General features: G+C 38.4%; 1 protein-coding gene across 1 annotated transcript in view; it reads left to right on the plus strand.

Moving 5' to 3' along the window:
• Positions 1 to 20344, plus strand: part of DPP10 (dipeptidyl peptidase like 10) — a 3628631-nt gene that overhangs the window by 1824708 nt on the left and 1783579 nt on the right. The gene's annotated exons all lie outside the window — the stretch shown is intronic.

The raw sequence follows: 20344 nt of genomic DNA on the forward strand, positions 1-20344 counted from the left end.
ACTACACCAGCAGTAACTAGTGAGAAAATGGATGCGATGGTCATTCATTATAACCAAGACACACTGACCTTAGTAAAAATTCTTAAAGACTACTTGGAACATTATTTTCACCCCTGAAGTTAAAGCTCAGTTAAGGGAACCATTGCAGGTGGTGTATGGAAGGGGGCAAAATATTAAGGGGTTGTTGGAATCGAGTCAAAGGTTTTGGCCAGCTGGGTGTAGATCTTGAATGAGTAATGTGGGATGACGGACCATACATTTCAGTAGCACATTATGATAGAGTGCATGCTTGTCCAGGATGGATTAATTGCAACAGTAGAGCAGTTACATATTGGGCACCCTGTATGACATGTCAGGAATTCTAAATAGGTAAAACTAATAGATGCTTCAATGAACAGATTGGTGAACACCTGAGGGATATAAAAAACAAAAGGCCAACTAATGGCATCTTCATGCATTAAATGGAGTGTCTTAATTTCAAACATTTTTATCTTTTGTGGTGGACAGGATATCATATAATGAGAGGGGAAGTGCTCTTGAAAGCCTTTTATAATACAAAGAAGTTCTTTGGCAGTTAAGACTAAATGCCACATTAAAAATGTATGCAGTTTTAAAACTCTGTGCAAGTGTATTTTAAGTAGTTTACTCTGTTTTCAGACAGACTTAATATTTTGCATTTTTGCAGGTATTTCATTTTGTTTTCGTGTTTATTTAAATATTCATGATGTGACATTTTTGATTTTGATAGGCAGCTGCTGTGATGTCACTAATAGGGAGGGTTATTTAAATGGATTTGTACCAGTCTTATTTTAACTCTGAAAAAACCTTGCATTTACTAAGCAAAAACATTGTTTGATTAAAGATTTTTGGAATTATTTTGGCTGCTTGGTTCATTTTTTTTGTTTTGTTTTATTTTGGAAATGACCTGCATTTTTTTTTTTTACAGTAAATTATTTAGTTTTTTAAGACATCTGACCTCTGCAGAAATCAGTATTATTTAAACTTTATTCTAGTCCTTTGGCAGCTAGTGATAGGAATCCTTACTGGAAATGGATACGTAGAGAAATTAAAAAAGTAAGGAAACTGATGTGACTCCCTAGTAGATACAAGAAATAGACATGATCTGGAATGCAGGTAAGGCAAAAATTAAAATAAACAAAATATGTTAAAAGTAATGCAGACAATCACAGTGCTCAGGTAGTAGTTTTTCTTAAAAAAAAAAATCAAAAGAAAAAACTTGTATCCTTTGTCTCAACATTTCTTTCCCCCCTGCTACCCCATTCTTCTAGTCTATTTTTAGCGCCCTCATGCTACAGTGGGTTTCCATTTCATAATCTGCTTTCTCAGAGGCCACATTTTGTCCTCATCTTCTTCATTATGCAAAGATGGAATTAATACCGCTACAAATAACACCTTGCAGCATGATTTCTCTCTCTCTCTTTTACATACTATATCTCTGTACGTCCATTTAGTTTTAAGGTATTTAATTCTGCTTGTTTAATGCGGATTCAGACCACCATATATTGCTGGGCCAGGCATTACAGAAAACCAATTGGTAAAAAACACAAAAAGAAAAAAAATCTAGCAAAACTAGACTTTCCACTGTGTATAGGGACAGGAAATACTCATTACATGTTTGTTTGTGGGTGCATGCAGTTGAGATACCGAAGTTGTGTTAATAAGCTATCCTTCATTCATGCTGTTTACCACTTTGGCAAAACTATACATTCCCAAAGCCACAGAGTTTCAATAACTCACATTTGGTTTGATAAATGTATACAGAGGCAATCACTTTGCTTATGCATAAAAAAACATCTTTGTCACATTCACCACCTCCTTTACCAGTATTTTTATGGGAATGTGTATCCTTTATATGCAACTGTTGAATAAACTGAAAATAATGAGACAAAAGCAAATAAACTGTTTACAAATGAAGAACCATAGTAAGTAATGTTATCTGCCATTTTAAAATATGATATTCACAGAAGAAAAGACAGAAATATGCACTTTTGCTGACATCAGTTTGAAATGAAAGTTTTTTTTTTTTAAATTAGAGAAGCAGTCATGATGTAAAATCCCAGGTGTGAAACTCAAAAATATAGGTATATGGAACAATAACTGCTCAATGTATCATTGCTGATGATTTAAAATACTTAGCAGGTGAAGTTAGTCTCCATGGAGATGAAGAAAAATTAAATCAGTCTGAGATGTAAAAGAAAGAAATGAATTAAGTGAGGTGATGCAAAAAATATATAACTCTGCTTTGCTTGAAGCAGTCGCTGTGAAACTGGCAATATTAGACTTTAAAGGTTAAGTAAACAGAGAAAATGGAAAACAAACACAATATGTACAAAACATCCCTGCAGTGAATCTCGAGCCAACTTTATGACCTCTCTAATATCAACAAATCTGAAAGGAAAAAAATCTCATTTTCCTCTCATTTGTGCCCTTTGAATGACTACAAATGCCCTTTCCCACATAATCTATGATACTAAGGGCCTTAGTTTTAAACAAGGACTTGTGAAATTTATATTGCAAATATGAACTTTCTTAGGACTGACTTTGCTGTGTGTAAATGAGAAAGAAAAATCAAATATCATTTGTCAGCCATTAGTTGGTCTGGCTTTCCAATAGACAGATGTATTAGCATAGTAATTAAAACTGAATGAATAGGAATCCAAGTTTAATGTTAGAGGAGAGCTTAAACATGTTAACACTTAACTTTTCTTGGGGAGAACAAGATGTAAAATCTAGCTGGTACTGATGTTTAAGTACATCTAGTATGATAAATGAACTTTGATAGAAATATCAACAGTTTGGTGTGAGCATTTTTCTTTAATTTATTTATTTTTTTATTTTCAGTATCTGGTTTATACTATTCAGGGTAATGAGAATCAGTGCCTCCAAAGTCAAACAACTGATACCAGTACAGTGCAGAAAACATGTGCTTGCACGCGCATGCACACACAAACACACACATAAGCATAAGCGCACACAAACATGCTTACATATGCAGACGCGCGCGCGTGCACACACACACACACACACACACACACACACGCGCATAAGCATAAGCACACACAAACATGCTTACACATGCATGCACACATATGCACACACACAAACAAACACACACACACACAAACACACATGCATAAGCATAAGCACAAGCACACACAGACATGCTTACATATGCAGACGTGCACGCGCGCACACACACACACACACACACACACACATAAGCATAAGCACACACGCACACATGATTACACATGCATGCACACACACAAACACACACACACACAAACACACACGCATAAGCATAAGCACAAGCACACACAAACATGCTTACACATGCACACACACACACACACACACACACACACACACACACACACACACACACATAAGCATAAGCACACACAAACTTGCTTACACATGCATGCACACATATGCACACACACACACACACACACACACACACACACACACACACACACACACACACATACACAAACATACACGCATAAGCACAAGCACACACAAACATGCTTACACATGCACACACCCACACACACATACACACACATACACACATGAGTACACATGTGCGCACACGTACATACACATATGTTAAAACGTAACAAAATCAATGAAATTCCTTCACACACCCACACACGCACACACACGCGTGAGTACACATGTGCACACGTACATACACATATGTCAAAACATGTAACAAAATCAATGAAATTCCTTCACACACACACACACACACACACACACACACACACACACACACACACACACCACTATGTGCAGTTTGTTAAATCAGCAATTTGCATGACTGCAGGTCTTTCTGAAACAGAATGATAGTAAGTAATCCAGGGAAAACTCAGTCAGAATGAGAATATGTACATTCGACAAAGAAGGCAATGTTATCAGAATACACCAAAGTGTTTGACACCTCCTGTCATAGACAACCCACATTAGTCTGCACACAGTCACTGAATCCCAACATGATTTGGTCAAACTGCAAGAATGTTTACCTCAAATAATTAACTGTTGCTAATATCATGGATTGAAATTAAATGCCATTAAGTATCCATTATCATATCCTTTGGGAAATCTTTACCCTTAGGAAATACCACATTGACGATATGGCCCTAAGAGCTGACCTAGTTTTTCTGGATTTGGGAACTTATGTGGACAGTGAACTAACTTTTGTCCATATGTCCATTTTCATAAAAAAGCCCTTCTTTATTGCACAGCTTATAATCAAAGGGATTGTGACTGGATATAGGGATGTCATTGCCCCCTTTACTCAGCCCTCATTAGGCCAGTCATTGAGTATAATGCCCCCTTTGGCATATGTGTCCAGACACATGCAACAACTGGAATGCCTACAGCAATACCTTACTAAAAGGATACAAGGCCTAAACAATATGTCCTACATGACAGACTCAAAGTCCTGACACTACACTCAGTATCTTACAAACTGACATCTGGCATACAAGCTATCCTCCTATGCGGTAGTGATGAATTTTCTACATATCAGCAAGTTAAATGGCATCAGAAATACTGAGTGTAGGAATCTGAAACTCTTCTACAACATCAAGAGAATGGCTAAGAGGGACAGGTATATCTTGCAGACAATACCACTGCTCTGGGATAAACTCCACATCCACATAAAATAAAACACATCCCTGTGCATATTCAAGCGCAACTTAGCTCTATGGATGGAAAGCAGAAAATTTACTTCAGGACTGCCCCATATTGACAATGGACAGTGGCAACTACTAAATGCTTTTTCCCATGCATGGGCCCCCTTAAATGATCCCTGGTACAATCCCAGTTATTCTCTCTAGATGAAATATATAATTACCAATCATTGGATGTGTAAGACTGATTTAAATCCAAATAAGATAGGTTAATTCAAGCCCCAAAAGTGAAACTGGCTAGGCTTAAAATAGCTTACAAGACCAATTACCTTACTACTTACCTATGGACCTTTGAACTTATAATATCAAGACAATGTCACTTAAAACATTCAAAGTATCCTGAACAATCATTCCTCTAAAGAAGTACTATATACTTATTTTATAGAGAATATAACTGTTAAGGCATGTGACAAAATCAACCTGATTCACGTGGAATAAAACTCCTTCACACCAGACACTTATGCCTTAGAGCTAATCACAGCAAAACAAAATATCGCTGCCTGATCCTAATTTTTCAAGTACTCATTTTACACAATAATGATGGGTATGCCTGCAGTGCAGGAGTTTTATTTATTATACCTTAGTAGTATATCTGAAGCATATGAGAGTGTCTGTCCTAAGTAGTCACTATCATTTCCATTCGGGTTTCCATCTGTTCTGATGCTGTCCATAGTTTGGCTCTCTACTATCGGATACAATACAAAACTCTTCTGCTATGAACTTTATAATCCCTTTCTCCAGTGATAATCCTACGTTTTCCTTTCAACTTCACTTTTAATTACACTGCTGTCTTTATGTATATCACCTTTTTATTGCATAAGAGCAAGTGGTCACTATAACTAAAACTTGCTATGTGTCGGCACAATCTTTGTTACCATTGTACTTCTATTAACGTATAGCTGGAATTTAAAATTATGTATGAGTAACATCACAAAATGATTCTTAATGTACTAACACTTCTCTATTTTTGGATACACTGTAAGAAAAGTATTTATTAGGATTATAGCCTGTCTTTATTTGAACACTGTCATGCTTATAAATTTTATTCTTATTTGTTTAATGCCCATGTTGTACCAAATGCCAATATATAAATAAATAAAAAGGTAATAAATGAACAAATAATGGTGAGATGTAATCAAAACAGTAGAGCATCTGTAATGGTAACCATTTAAAATGTTGGGACCAGCTACAGCAACACCCAAAACACAGACACTGAATGGCCAAAAAAACAGACTTACATATATTAAGTCCAAAATGGCCATTTCCTGGAACATTTTAATAGAGAGCGAGCTGTGGAAGTAAATCAAGGAAGGTGAGATATGATTCACTTTGGCTTCTGCACATCACTGGTTGCTAGAGGAAAAGAATAATTATATAACCATAGAGCCAAAATGAGTGGTGGTAAAGTGGTTAGCATTGCTGCCTCACAGCAAGAGCTTCTCTGGTTTGATCCTCAGCTGGGGTGCCTTCTGTTGGAGTGTGCATGTCCTCCCTGTGATCATGTGGCTTTCCTCCAGGTGCTCCGGTTTCCTCCTACATCCCAAAGACATGCTATAGGTGGATTGGACACTCTAAATTGGACCTAGACATGAGTGCATGCATGTGACTGCCTTCTGTGGAAGGTTGAGCACTGTGCTGGCAACTCAACACCGTAAAACTTCACTGCCAGTCATGAGCAGACAGGTGATCTGCTGTGGAGACCCCTAACCAGGAAAAGCCGAAAGAAGAAGAAGAAGAGCCAAAATGTGTAAGATGAATAAGAGACTAGATGATGGATTAAAATGCTATTTGGAAATTTGTGGAGAAAAGTAAATAAAAGGGAGCAACCAGAGTTTACATTCAGGAGTAGCTTTCTTTACATTGAGATTGTTTTCTGAAGACAACAACGCCCACATGATAGTCAAAAAAGGAGTTGTTACACACCAGTGCAATCCTGTTCAGAAAGATTACACTAAGTGTACATGTAGTCTATACTTTGTGTCAACCTTTATGAATCCCTGTCATTATTTAAAGTTGCAAGAATATCAGTAGGAAAACTAAGATTAAGATTAAGAAGGTCTGAATTATGTCTGTGTTGTCTGTTCACTCAGAGCGCTGTACACTTAGAATACAATTAGTGTAGGCATTATCGAATCCCAGGGGATGACTAATGTTTGAATTAAGGAAACATTGTTCATAGTTTCATTGGGATGGGACTGAAAAAACAATGCCAGAGACAGTAGGAAATGCAAACCAACAACAGGATTCAAAGATACATGCCACGCATTAAAAGTTGGTGTAAAAGAAGTTATGGAGAAATATCTGCATGATTTTCAGTTGAAAAGACAAGACACATTCTTTCTCAGCATATTTATAATCTATTTATTTGCCTTTGTTTATCAGGGAAGTCTGACTGGGTGATGTCCCTTCTCAGCAGAGGTCCAAGGAGCTTTGCAAAAGTTACAAAAACATACTACAGAGTAGCAGAAGTTACAAACACTGAAATAATGACAAAAAAGTTATATAATCAATCAGAGGTGAAGACAGAGAGTAAACAGAATTGAAGTTGTCAAACAAACAAAGTGCTATAAAATTTTGTTATAAAATCATTTTTACAACACTGATAATTTATATTTTTAATATATATTTTATATGACAATATCCCTGGCTGTGTTATACATGAACTACAGACTGAGCTGGCACCTTACCTGTGTGCCCTGTTCAATCAAAGCCTCACCTCACTCTTTGTCCCTACCGAATGGCGCAATGCTACAGTCATCCCTTTCCACAAAGGAGGAGCAAATACAAACCTTGGGAATTATCACCCCTTTAGCCTGACAAGTCTGATATGCAAAGCTATGGAACACATCATCATGGACCTAATAAACAAGGATCTAGGGAATCTCCAAACTCTGAATCCCACACAGTTTGGTTTTGTGAAGGGTAGATCATGCCTGCTCAACCTGATCGACTTATTTGCGTCAGTCACCAGAGCTGTGGATGAAGGCAAGGTGGTTCATACTGCCTGCCTTGATCTGGCCAAGGCCTTTGATACCATTCTCCATTCTGGAATCATAGAAAAACTCACTAAGCCAGGCATCAACCCCTATATTACTAGGTGGGTTGCAAACTGGCTCAGAGATAGAACCCACAGTGTGAAAGTAGCTGACTCCAAGTCAGACTGCCAACCAGTCACAAGTGGAGTCCCACGTGGTTCAGTCCTGGTTCCTCTCCTGCTTGGTATCTACTTCTCTGAAGTCCAGGCCAACACGACTCTGGCTGACAAAGTTCACAGATGATTGCAAGTTGGGAGCCATAATTAACTCCCCAAAGTGATGTTGACATCCTACAGAAAGGCCTCACTGAGACTAGCAACTGGTGTCAGAACCATGTCATTAAACTCAATGCCAAAAAATGTGTTGCCATCCATTTTGGGAAAAACCTGGTTCCAATGAATTACCACATCGATGGTAGTCCACTGAACACAGAAGGTGTCATAAAAGATCTGGAAACATGGGTTGACAGCAACCTCTCTTTAGACCACCACATTGCCACTGTGGTCAGAAAGTCCTTCTATGTGGCACATCTCATTACTAAGGGTTTTGCATCCAGGAAGAAGGAAGTCATTGTCTCCATCTACTCTTCCCTCATTAGGCCAATCATTGAGTACAATGCCCCATTTGGAATGTACCACACTAGACACTTGCAACAACTGGAGAGGCCACAAAAGTACCTCATAAAGAGGATCCTAGGCCTCAAACACTTGTCCTAGATGGACAGACTCAAAAAACTCCAACTATTCTCTGTCTCATATCACCTACTTGTTTGACTTACAAAGCCACGTCTGACCCAGCTCTGTTAGAAATGCTACATCTAAAGAAATTCCAATCCCTCTGCACTACATGCTCCAAGGACCTCAACCTCATCACCACAATCAACAGAAGAAACTGGAGGGACAGGTTCATAACCCAGATACTGTCCATGCTTTGGAATAAGTTTCCCATACATGTCAAGCAGAGCACCTCACTGGCCTTCTTCAAGTGAAATCTTGATGAGTGGATGGAAAACAGAAAATTCACCATGGGGATTACTCCAGTGGCTCTACTCGACAGAGGCTGTAGGAATTAAGGTTGCGTGGCATGATGCCAAGGTAATCCTATGGGCTAGGCTTATAAAAGGCTCCAGGGCCATTAACCTAGTACACACCTATGAACCTATGATTCAGTAATACTTAAAGTAGAATATCAGTTAAAGACAATTAAATACCATGCTACTATAAGACCTCAGCTTGGCCACATTCATTATAGAGGCATTTTCAAGAGTTACTTAATGTATGCTGTCCTGTTCTTGCACAGGGATCCTGAGCTGTGCAATATATTGTTTATCTTGTTGATATTAATCAAAACGATGTCATTTGAAAATTAATACATCACAAAAAGAAAACATTTTTTTATATCTGCAAAGTAATATAACTTTTTCTTATATTGCATTTGCTTTGTTTTAAGTTTTTTGTTCTTTTGGAGTTTTAAGACATCTTGGCTAGGTTCAGTTGAAAAGTTAAAAAATAACTCATTTGCAGAGAGTGAATAACATCCAGCTAATTAGTGGGAAGAGCTGAGGAACAGCATTCCTATTTAACTAGAAATTTTGTGGGGGCACATTTATTTAGCTGAAGTGTTTATTTAACTTGCTTGCTATTCTCTGCCTGACTATTGCTGATTTCTGTATGAATATGATTTTGAATTGAAGTTTTTCATTTAATGTTTGGTTACATATATTTTTTATATTTTTCTTATAATGTATTTGTTTTGTTTTAGTTTTTTTTTTTTCTGTCGGAGTTTTAAGAGGTTTTGGCCAGGGTCAGTTAGAAAAGTTTGAAAAGAACTACTTTGCAGACAGTGAATAACAACCAGTTAGTTAATTAGTGGGAGGAGATGAGAAAAAGTATTTCCTTTTAACTAGAAATTTTTGGAAGCAACTGTTGTACTCTTGAACTTGGTGGCTTTTGAGTTGTCCACCCGTACTATTAATCTGATTTTGGACACTCCTTCCACTACCATCTCATTAGCTCATTTTACTGAGTACAGAGAGATCGTTTGGGAAGGCCCACCCTCTTAATTTCCTAATCCTGAATTATCTTCTGTTTCCTCCCTTCCCACTCACTTGAAAATGCACTTTATTCAGCTGTTTTTACTGTATCTGTGTTTCTTCCTAGTTTATTAGTTTATCATGCCTTTTGCTGCTTGCTTTTAAAAGTGTTCAGTTGCAGTTTTTTTCTGCTGCGTGTTTTATTGCTTGTTAGTAGCATTATTAAATTGTAACTGTTATTGTAAGCCTCTTAGTTTTGATATAAGGAAGGTTTGCGGTCTACACTCTTGTGGCAGGAAAGGGTAGCTTCCACCCTTCTGAACTGGGAATTGCTGGTTGAAGGATTATTGTGCCTATTATTACAAGTGGTTTTGTTCTGGTTAAAGTTCAATTAACCAGAACTGCTCTGCATTTGGCATCCTTTGCCAGATGTCCAGAGTGTTTCTGCTTAAATCCAAGCCATCAAAAGATAAGAACAAGACAGTAAGCCTATTTTGAGTTTGGTCTGCACTTTTTCATCTGTATTTTGCTGTTTTTCTGCATTAATTTGTGCCGTTTTGACTGTTTTTACTGTTTGTGCCTTCTTATTGCCTGCACCTGCTTTGCACTGTAATATTGCTTTGTTAGCATGGACTAGATCCAGACATGTTGAATCTAGCCTGTTTTTCATAGACTTGAACTCAAATCCAGCCATCACATTAAGAAGGTCTCCCATGCACCCTTATTGCAGAAGGATGTGGATATAGCCTTGTCTGAGATGGGAATTGCTGGAGGAAGGATCATTGTGTGATTTTCTATTGGCAGACTAGTTTAAAACTGTTTAATTTCATGTGTATATCAGCTTCACATTTCCTTGTAGCTGTGTACCATGCAATGGGGATTAGCAGTGCCATGTATAGACACAAATGCCTCAAAACAATTTTTTCCACAGACAACAGTCCCTCCATGGTTCCCTGCTGCTCTGCAGGCAATGCAGTTGCACACTTCTGCACTGCAGACAACTCAGCTGAGCACTGAGCAATGTCGCCCCACTTTTCATCCTTGATCTTCTATAGAATGAGTTCACTTGTTAATCTCAAAGAAATAGCTGATCTAATTTGCCCTCTCACAAATTAGTACTTAAGAATTAACTGATACTATGGACAGTCAGTTTCCCAACATTTTCCAGCCAGTCTGATTGACATGGGCATCCCGAGGCAATGTAGCAATTGACTCATGTATACTGACAACTACTTGCTCCTAAAGCAAACAAATATAGTATGTTAGAGATGAATCTATACCATGAAACTAGAATCACAAATCTAATATAATAATAAACAATATATAAAACAGGTTGTCAGCACACACACCTCTCCACTCACACAATGTAAGATCGAGACACATAAACCCACATATGTGGCAGTACTCACTTAGAATCTACCAAAGGACTAGAGACCTCCCAAGCGCTAAAAACCTACACATACTAGTACACAAATGGAATCCACAACTACACATGACAACAAACATATTAGTGTCTCAACATTTAAGCCCCGTTTTTAAAAAAAAAAAAAAAAAAACAATTAAGCCCCTAAGGCAGAACACCTCAAAACCTTATGTCCTAGTTACAGGTAACTCAACAGTGAGACACACGGATGTCCCTCTCACCAGGTTAGACAAAGACAATGTCATGGACAGCTGCCTGCCAGGTGCCACAGGATCCATCAACTCACACACGCACTGGAGTCACTCAGCAACAATTACCATTATGACTCAGTCATAGCACATGTTGGAGTGAATAGCTTGAGACGTACCTCTCTGGACTATATGAAGAGAGACATGATGTATGTTTCTAACCCTAAGCAGTATTTTACCTTCACCTAGGATGATACCACAATACAGAAAAAATGACTGATTTCAGTAATTGACTTAGCTGCTGGTGTCAATCCAGCCGGATCCAGTATCTGACCACCTCAGAAAACATGGACAGTAGACCATGCTGTTTGCCAGAGATGGCCTTCACCTGTCTCCTCAAGACTTTTGGATACTGGCAACGATGCTTGCTCCCCCACATTGCCTTTTTAGGCAATGTCAAAACATCAAAAATTCTGACTTAAAGAAATCAGCGACAAACTCAAGGTCATGCTGCTTAATGCTAGGAGCCTAAACAGTAAACTGCCCTCCCTGGAAGGACTTCTAACCTTGGAAGACGCTAATGTCTGTGCAGCCACTGAGACTTGGTTCGAGGCCGCAGAGAGAACCCCAGCCCTACAAGGCTACAATGCCTTTCACACATTCAGACCTAAAAATGAGCATGAAAGAACCAATGGTGGAGGTGAATCCATCTTCATTAAATTCAAATACACTTCATAGGATCATTGGAAGTTACTAGGGTATTGGCCCTGAGGCCCTTACAAGCCTAGCAAAGAATTTAGCCCATGTTCCAACAAGTCAGCACCCTATGCCACTGTCCAGCAGGGACATAGGTAGAATCCCAGGGGTTGTATTTTCTGTTCCACATCCAGTTATCTAGGTTATGCTTAAAAAGTTTTAATGAGGTACTCTGCCTTACATGGAGAGTGAGTCTATTCCATAAAAGAGGGAGTCTATGGACAAAAATATGTTCCACCAACAAGTCTTATTGATGTCACAGACCAGGTTGTTGAGGTCTCATGTGTGGGTCACTCGCATGGAGCTTGACTTGCAGATATGTAGCAGTCCCATCAGGATGGGGTCTGAGATTGCTTTGTATGCCAGACATATGTCACCTCTGAGGAATCTGTAGGAAACTGAGTAGAGGGACAGCGCTTTCCCCTATTTGTGTAAGGTAGAGGTTTGAGGCCCTGGATTCTCTGGGTGAAGAATCTCTGTGGTCTCTCCAGCTGCTGCATATGCTTTGTGAGGTACATGTCGAAAGGGGCATGGTATTTAATAATTGGTCTTATAAGTGAAGAATACAGGATTGTTATGACCACCTTGTCCCTGGATGAGATACCCTTACTAATGAGGTGGGCAATGTAGAAAACTTTCTGTACAACGGAGGCAATATGGTGGTCAAACTTCAGTTTGCCATCAACTTGAGTTCCCAAGTCCCTCACAACTGATTGTGTGCTTAGTACCTTATTATCAATGTGATAATCTGTGGGGATGTCATTCTCCCCAAAAGGGATGGTGATGCATTTTTGGACATTCAGTTTGAGGCCATGTTTCTGGCACCAGTCATTTGTTTGGGTGAGACCCTCTTGCAGGATGTCCACATCACTAGGGAAATTGATGACAACACCCAGCTTGCAGTCATCTGCAAACTTGGTCAGCTACAGCCCACTAGATTAGGCCTGCACCTCTGAGAAGTATATCCCAAACAGCAGAGGCCCCAAGACCGATCCCTGGGGTACACCATTTGTTATTGGTCTATTACTTGAGGTAGCTTCCCCTATTTTGACTAGGTGGGTTCTATCAGTGAGCCAGTTTGCTACCCATCTGGTAACATAGGGATTGATGCCTAGTTGAGAGGGTTTATCTATTATACCTGAGTGGAGAATACTATCAAACGCCTTGGCCAGGTCAAGCTAGGTGGTGTGTACCATCTTCCCCTCATCTATGACCTTGGTGGCTGTCTCAAAGAAGTCAACCAAATTTAACAGGCATGACCTCCCCCTAAAAAAAACAAACTGTGTGGGATCAAGTGTCTGGAGGTTGCCAATGTTCTTGTTAATGAGGTCCATGATAATCCGCTCCATGGCCTTGCAAATCAGGCTAGTTAGACTGATGGGTCTATAATTTCCTGGAGCAGTGGACGCTCCATCTTTGTGCAAAGTGATGACAGTAGCTATCTTCCACTCGGCTGGGTTGAAGCCAGTACTCAGGCTTTGGATGAATAGCTTGCCTAATGGTGCTATAAGTTCCTGCCTGAGTTCATGTAGGATGCAGCCTAGGATGTTATCGGGTTCCATGGAGGCTGTATTTTTTGCCTTTGTGAGGGCAGTGATGACTGGCTCCCTAGAGATAAGGGAGAGGCAGGTACTGGGAATGCTCAGTTTTAATGATGGGGGACAGAGGAGTGACATTTTCACTGTATCTGTCTGCCAGCAGGCTGGCTATATCTACAGGGTTTGTGTATGTGGTGTCCTTGACCACCAGTTCCAAGCAGATCTGAGTGCTTCCTTTGAGATTGCGGACATACGTGAAGAAAGCCTTATGATTGTCTTTTGTACATGTGGTCAGTTTGGGCTTGAAGTTTGCTTTGGAGGATTTCATCAGTGCTCTTATTTGCTTGTTCAGGCTAAGGAGAGATTGCTTCTAATTAGGCACCTACTCCTTCTTGTTCCTGGACAGCAATTTTTTTTTTCTTTTATTATAGAGTTTATTTATTGTAGATGTCCATCAGACAGGTTTACTGTTCCTTGAGGAGGAGAATTTCGTCCCATCTGGTATTCCTGATTCTATGCATCTACATAAATGCTCATTTTGTACTTTTGTGTAAGTTTGGGCATATGTGCCAGTTTCTGTGGAGGGGAAGGAGGTTGTAAATCTGTTTATTCCTTCCCTCAGGAGGTTGTAATCAGCTTTAGAGAATTTTTTTTTGTTTGACTCTAGCTGGGGGAGGGAGATGGGGGAGATGGCAACTTTGAAAGTGACTGCTTTGTGATTGGATCTTATCAGGGATGATGATAGTGCAGGGATGCTGCAGTGGTTACTTATGTTAGTTAATACCAAGTCCAAAAAATGTTCACCTCTCATGGGGGTGTCAACCAACAGTTTCAAGGCATTTGCATTGACAAAACCAAGGAAACTCTGGGCATTTGTGTTTTGGCATGATTATTTCTTCCATTCTATGGTTGTATAGTTAAATTCACCCAAGATCAGGGTAAAGGGTTAAATCTTGATAGCTTCAAAGAGGTCCAGATAGGTGTTGTGGGCATCTTGAGTCAGAGTTGGAGACCTGTAGCTAGCTATGATTTGAACAGGGATCTTGTCAATTGTTAACTGCACCTGGAGTATTTCCTGTGCATCATACTGTATGACCAGCCTTGAGGTGTGTATGTCTTTTATAAATATTGCAACTCCACCTCCTTTTGTTTTGCTGCCTATCGCTTGGAGTCTGAATGAATGATAGGATGAGTAACCTGGTATGGCTGGGGTGCTCTCGGCAGCTTTGAACCAAGTTTCTGAGACTGCACAAATGTCAAATTCTTCCAGAGTTAGGAATGCTTGCAATGAGTGAAGTTTCATGTTTAGACTCCTATGATTTTGCAGCATAACCTTTAATTTACGTTTTGATAAAATTCATGTTGGTAGTTTTTGCCTCATGGCATTGCCTAAAATAGGCACTATGGGGGAGGCAAGAGCCTTTGCCAGGAGCCTGAAACCCAAGGGAGACAGATGCAGACCATCTCTGGCAAAGGTATCATGGCTTGTCAGTCATGTCATCCCAGGCTGTCAGGTACTGGATCCCCTTTGAATGACATCAGAAACTAAGACAGTTGTTATAGTCAATCATTTTATGTTTGTATTGAGGCATCATTCTGAGTGACAGTAGAATGCTGCTTAAGGCTAGGGACATACCTGCCTGGGACACATATTCAATGAGGTCAATCATGTCTCTCTTCATATAGTCCAGGGAGACTTGTAAAACAGTGGAAGACTCTTAAGATACTCCAGGTCCAAATAACTATAGGCAAAATACCCTACCACATCATCGCTAGCTACAGATCTCCCACCATGAACCAGGAGAAGCACACCCCTCACCTGGACTCACTAGACTCACTCAGTATACAGACAAACACCTTGGTTATGGGAGATTCCAGCTATCCTTCCATTGACTGGGCGACTTATACAAGCAGAAACATGATCACTCTGAGTTTCCTGGATTTTGTTAATTTAAATGCCCTGGAACAGTTGGTCTGAATCCTCACAAGGCAGATCAAATGTCTTAGACCCACTGCTCACCAACATGGAGGGTCACTGCACTACTCTGTGTGTGTTGCCCTCCCTGGTAAGTTCAGACCATAAATCAGTCTTGTTTGAAGGAAAGATCACACCAGGATCAAAAACTGAAACATTTCTGCAAAGCAAACTCTAGCCTACAAAGTTGCCTCATAAAAAGTTTCAAAGTCCCTGCTAACACAGCTAGCAATGACTCCTGTGCAGAAGAGTGCACAAATGCCCTATATAGTCACTTAAACAAATGTATTGTCTCAGCTGTACCTGACAGGATTAATACCAGGTCGTCCCAAAAAAATAATGAAAAAATGAACAGGTCCACCACAGGATATAAGTCACAATAAGGCTAAGACCACGAACAACTGTAGGAAGCAATTTAATCCACAAATCCACAATTTAATCCACAATTCCACACTTCAACGACTGAGCGCTTTCACCAGAAAACCTGGTATCATCAGTCTTAACATTTCAAGTACACCCAGCATGTTCTTATATACATTTTAAAGGATCAATTAACCAATTAAAATTTCTTAATTAATGAAATGCCCTTAAAGGTTACTTTGCAACAACCACAAACGTTTGTGAAAATACATGTATATATATAAATACATTGATTGAAAATTATGTAAAAAATGCAGAATTAAATAAAAAATTCAAAACCAAAAGTAAAAAAGGAATATATATATATATATATATACAAGATGAATGGAGAAATATCCTTCCTATCCTTGTTAGCAAACATGAACCTAACTTTAAATGCATTTCAATATATGTAGGATGTAAAAATAAATAAATAAAAATAATATATGCACAATTAATTCTAAATATAAAACTAATATAAAATGCTAATATTAAATATTCAATGCCTGCTACCCATTTCACAAACCCATATATATTGTTCAAATTGTATAAACAACATAATTAGATGCATTGTATTCTCAATGTATTAAACTAGTTAATATTAATAAATATAACAATTAAACAATTACATGTTAGTATTACAACCATCTAAATGAATGTCCAATAGACTAAGCAAGCATCCAGTAGATTAAAAATCTAAATAAAATTTGATCTATATTTTAACAAGGGTTTTAAAGAAATGCTTTCATTAATCCCCGGGTGTTTGGTAGCATTTAACCTAATCTGCCATTCCATCTCCCGAAGGGCAACAAGATTATCAACATCTCCAAATGTATCAGGTTTAATTTTATCTACTACAAAAAATAAAAATTTTTTAAATTCGTGACAAGTTCTACTATGTAAATATAGGGCATTGTGGTCATCCTTTCTTCTAATGGAACCACAATGTTCCCTAATTCTCTCTTTTAAACATCTTGTAGTCTTGCCCACGTAAAAGGCATCGCATGTCATGCACGATGCAACATATACACAATACTTGGTGACACAATTGCAACGTCCAGGACATGCGATGGTACGACCAAAACCTGCTACAATGAGGTTGGAACCTACTGCTATGTATCTGCACCATTTACAACAACCACATCTGTTCATTTGTGATCTCACAAAGTTGTCACTTTTTCTTTCTAGTATGTCTTTCAAGTTGTTTCCCCTACTAAAAACTATTACAGGAGCATCACCCAGGATTAATTTTAAACCTTCACTTAGAAAGTAGTCCCATAACATTTTTAAATTTGTACAAATTTCCAAAGAATTGTCATTGTATTTCAAAATAAATTTAGGCCCATCTTTGCCCATACCCCCATTATTGTCTTCACTATTAGATCCACACAAAACTGAATCCATAACCCCTGTTCTCAAAATTGGGGAATATTTGCTTTTCCTCTTCTTATACACTTCTTTTTTAGTTCTAATTAAAAGTGTCAAAGGATAGCCCCTCTCTAAAAATAATCCAATGAGTGTATAAATCTCTTTTTTAAACTCCTCATCATCACTGATCAACCTAGAGAGACGAACCATCTGACCTTTGACCAAACCCCTCCTTTGATGCATAGGGTGGCAACTGGTATAGTGCAGCATAGAATTTGCATAACTAGGTTTCCTATATATATTACTTACAAATCCTGTTTCATTCTTGGAAATCCTGATGTCCAAAAAATTAGCACAATCACAATTCCAATTGTATGTAAATTTAAGAAATCTAGAACAGTTGTTTAAATAGTCCATGAATTCCCCAACACTATCCTCGTCGCCCTTCCATAAAATAAGTAGGTCGTCAAGAAATCTATTATAAGACAGTATATTTTTTCCAAATCTAGAATTAAGGATGTGCTTTTGTTCCCATGCTAGAAGAACTAAATTAGCATAGACCGGGGCACACTTAGCACCCATTGCTACCCCGGTTATTTGTTTGTACCTTTCACCTTCAAACATGAAGAAATTGTTATTAAGTATCAATTCCATTAGCCCATAACAAATTTCCAATTTTTCAATATCAAATTTCCTATTTGAATGTAAACTGTCATAAAAAAGCTCTAGACCCTCTAAGTGAGGAATAACTGAGAATAGATTAACAACATCAATTGTTAAAAAGCCAAAGTTACCCAGTTTAGAAAAGTCAATTGAATTTAGTCTTTCTAGACAGTGCCATGAATCCTTCAGTATGTGTTCAGCATCCATTAAAGCTTTTTACAATAAAAATCAACAAATGCTGCCAAGGGCTCGGTCTTAGAACCCTTTGCTGAAATAATGGGGCGAAACTGAAGAAAGTCGGTTCCCTCATGGGCCTTGGGTATGCCAAAAAATTTTGGCATATTTGGAAACTTCACTACTAGAAATTGAAAGTCTGCCTCATTAATTACTCCCTGATATAAAGCATCTAATAAATACAAATCTATTCTCTGGTATGCCGAATTGATCTCATGGATCGATACTCTAGCATAAGTGTTGTCATCATTCAAAATGGTCATCATCTGACCAACATAATCTATGTTGTGCATGATGACCATCCCTCCACCCTTATCAGGTCTCATGCATCTGTATTGGCCCGTCGATGTAAGTGCCTTAAGTACTGCCCTTTCATTATTAGTCAAATTGTCAATATAAGTAGCCCTTTGCAAGCAAAATCTCCTCAGTTCATATTCAACCATTCTTTCAAAAATGCTGATCTCTTTATTAGTAGGTGGCATGAATGTACTTTTCCTCCTAAGTGAATTGGATTGGTGCAACCTATTTTGTATATTACTATCAGTACCTGATGTATGAAAATAAAGTTTCAAGTTGATTTCCCTTATGAATAGCTTGAAACTTTTTAATAACTGAGTTACATCCAAACCAAAACTTGGTACAAACTTTTCCCCTTTACTGAATAATTTGAAATGGGATTCATTCATAACTAGATCAGTGTAATTATATATAATGTACCCCATTTCCTTTTGAATACTGTGTTTCATTCCCTCTTTTGGAATGGGAGACATGATACTAACACTATGTACTTCTACATCATTATTGTTCAAATGAAATCCCAAATTCTCAGATGTTATTTCATTAAGATAGTCATCTTCACTACTAATAGGGGTGTCACCCCTCCCTTCATTCATTAAAGCATCTGAACAAAATGGTGAAACTGGTAAAACATCACCAAATTCACATTGTTCCCTTGTAATAAACCCGTTTTTACTCTCACTTTGCTTGTCACTACTATTCACACCCTGTTGGCATATTTCCACAATATTATTGTCTTGTAAGACCAACCCTATTTCGACATTATCAAAATAATCAACATTGTCGTCATCAATTGAAATAAAACAGTTGTTGTTAGGTTCTCCAATTGTATTGGTGCTCAAATTAGTAGGTATGCATTCACATGCAGATGTAGTACAAACCCCTTCATTACCCCCCTCATTAACTTTACAATTTTGAAAGCAGGAACCGGTGGGCAAAAAGGATGTAAACAAAACATTGATGTCATCACATAAAGAGAAATTAACAGAAAAGTCTGAGGTGAAAGGAGTCAATGGAAATTCATTCCCCTCCTTCCTGGACTTGATCGCTGGAATTGGCCCCGGTCTCTCCCCTTGTTTAAAAGTCTCTCGGACCTCCGTGGTAATTCCGGTTCGCCCAAAAAATTATTATTATCTTCACCCCGACTTTCATTAGAACATTCTTCATTACGATTATTAAAATCAAACCTAATAGGTGTTTCTTGTTGATGTTTAAATACCTTGCATCCCGGTGGGTATGCAGTTCCTGTTTTATATGCATTACAATCCCTGTCTAACTTTTTGTTTTTGATAGCCTTGTTTTTATGCACAAAATTATCAACATTCTTGATAACCCTCTCGTAATGATTTTTATGCTGGAAAAATAACAAATCTTGAGTAATATTAGCATCCAAGTGTACTATTTCTTCACGTAGTTTTTTTAGTTTAATTTCATTGTGCCTTAATATAATGTCAAGCAAATCCATACCTGCCCTTTGGTATAACTCGATCAATTCCTCATACGCTTTAGAGTCAACCTCGATTCCCGTGGGTAATTTCCAAATTCGTAAACCCATCGGAATCTGCCCCATTTCTCTGGATTTAGTGAGAAATAAACTATCTAGTTGTACTGCGCAGAATTTGGTGCAAGCCTTCTCGTATTTAAAAATCTGTTCACGTAACGTTAAAGGCTGTTGGTTGGTTTGACCCACATGTTCCTTCGCATTCAAACCACCA

Source organism: Protopterus annectens, chromosome 6.part0, assembly GCF_019279795.1.
Source record: "Protopterus annectens isolate FY-2018-M chromosome 6.part0, PAN1.0, whole genome shotgun sequence".
Classification (NCBI taxonomy): Eukaryota; Metazoa; Chordata; order Ceratodontiformes; family Protopteridae; genus Protopterus; species Protopterus annectens.